This window comes from Alligator sinensis, unplaced genomic scaffold (assembly GCF_000455745.1).
Source record: "Alligator sinensis unplaced genomic scaffold, ASM45574v1 scaffold280_1, whole genome shotgun sequence".
NCBI lineage: Eukaryota > Metazoa > Chordata > Crocodylia > Alligatoridae > Alligator > Alligator sinensis.
Genome location: NW_005841835.1, coordinates 2,678,906 through 2,680,955, shown reverse-complemented (window position 1 = coordinate 2,680,955; position 2,050 = coordinate 2,678,906).

Genomic DNA, 2,050 nt, shown 5'->3' with positions numbered 1-2,050 from the left:
CTCTCTTTCCAATTGGGACCGTCTCTCCTCGTATCTTGCCCTCCATTCTGCCATTTCCCTCTGCATCTCTTGCAGTTTCTCTTCCCTCCGTCTGCTCTTTTTAACCTCCTCTACCATGAGCCTTTCTAGCGCTCGAGTCTTTTCTGCCTCCACTGGATCCCCTTAGACCCGCCTTCTTTCTTCCTGGGTCGTGCCCGCAGCTCTAAAGCGGACACTTTTGCCTCGGCTTGCTCCTTCTGTGACCTCATCATTTCTAACTCCAGCTCTAGACGGTCAGCTTTTTCCTCTGCCTCATCTACCCACAACTGCCAGGTGAAGGCTTCTTGCCACCTGCCTTCTAGAGCTGCTATTCCTGCCATGATTCTACCTTTTTTTGGTTTTTCCTCTAGACCTGACCCAACATCTTCTCTTCTATAATTTTGACTGGCAGTCTTGCCTCTGATCTGGGCTTATCCTCTCAAGCCCCAATCTCACTGCCTCACCTTTCTTTATATTTGTCTAGCCCTAAGGTTCGTTTCCCCCTCCTAGGGGACATGGGTTCCTTCCCCGTGCACGGCCTTATGTTCCCAGTCAATGCACCAGTTGCCACGGGCAGGGGTCCTCCAGGAACTGGGGCTTCTCAGTAGTGCCCCCCTTCTCTGGGGCTTGCCACGCCCACACTGGGGCTTCTCAGTAGTGCCCCCCTTCTCTGGGGCTTGCCACGCCCACACTGGGGCTTCTCAGTAGTGCCCCCCTTCTCTGGGGCTTGCCACGCCCACACTGGGGCTTCTCAGTAGTGCCCCCCTTCTCTGGGGCTTGCCACGCCCACACTGGGGCTTCTCAGTAGTGCCCCCCTTCTCTGGGGCTTGCCACGCCCACACTGGGGCTTCTCAGTAGTGCCCCCCTTCTCTGGGGCTTGCCACGCCCACACTGGGGCTTCTCAGTAGTGCCCCCCTTCTCTGGGGCTTGCCACGCCCACACTGGGGCTTCTCAGTAGTGCCCCCCTTCTCTGGGGCTTGCCACGCCCACACTGGGGCTTCTCAGTAGTGCCCCCCTTCTCTGGGGCTTGCCACGCCCACACTGGGGCTTCTCAGTAAGGCGCTCCCCTCTCTGGGGCTCGCCACACCTGCACTGGGGCTTCTCAGTAGTGCCCCCCCTCTCTGGGTCTCGCCACACCCACACTGGGGCTTCTCAGTAGTGCCCCCCTTCTCTGGGGCTTGCCACGCCCACACTGGGGCTTCTCAGTAAGGCGCTCCCCTCTCTGGGGCTCGCCACACCTGCACTGGGGCTTCTCAGTAGTGCCCCCCCTCTCTGGGTCTCGCCACACCCACACTGGGGCTTCTCAGTAGTGCCCCCCTTCTCTGGGGCTCACTATGCCCACACTAGGGCCTCTCAGTAAGGCGCTCCCCTCTCTGGGGCTCACCACGCCCGCACTGGGGTTTCTCAATAACACCCCCTCTCTGGGGCTCGCCGGGCCCAACTTGGGCTCTCCAATATTGTTGCCCCCTTTCTGGGGTTCTCCATGCCCACACTTGGGCTTCTCAAACGCCCCTCTTCGGGGCTGGGGTCTATGAACCCCGGGTGCTGCACCCGCTGGCGCTGGGATCCCCACACTACGTGAGGTCCCACATGAGTATGCTGCGCCCTCACTGGTGCCGGGGTCCTCACACTCAGCTGTGAGTCCCCAATGAGTATGCTGTGCCCTCACTGGCGCTGGGGCCCCCAAACCACTGTGGGCCCCTATGAGGCCTCTTCCAACCCCTAATAGCCGCACCCTAGCCACTGGTGTAATAAATAACAACAACGCAAAGCACAAGCCCCTAGGCTATAACATAACTATAAGCCACCTGGCTATAACAACATTGCCCCAATGTCCCGGAGCCACCATCCTTTACTCGGCTTGAGTAGTACTAGCGGTTCTCGCATCTTAGCTTCAGGAGCTCCTCTCTGTCTGGCTGCTGGCAGGGAACTGCTAGCCTGGCCTCAGCCGCTGGGCCTTATGAGGGCCAGGCCCTGCCCCTTCCGGTCAGCTGACCTCCTGGTTGCCCCTGGCAACCCACAGCTGGGCTTC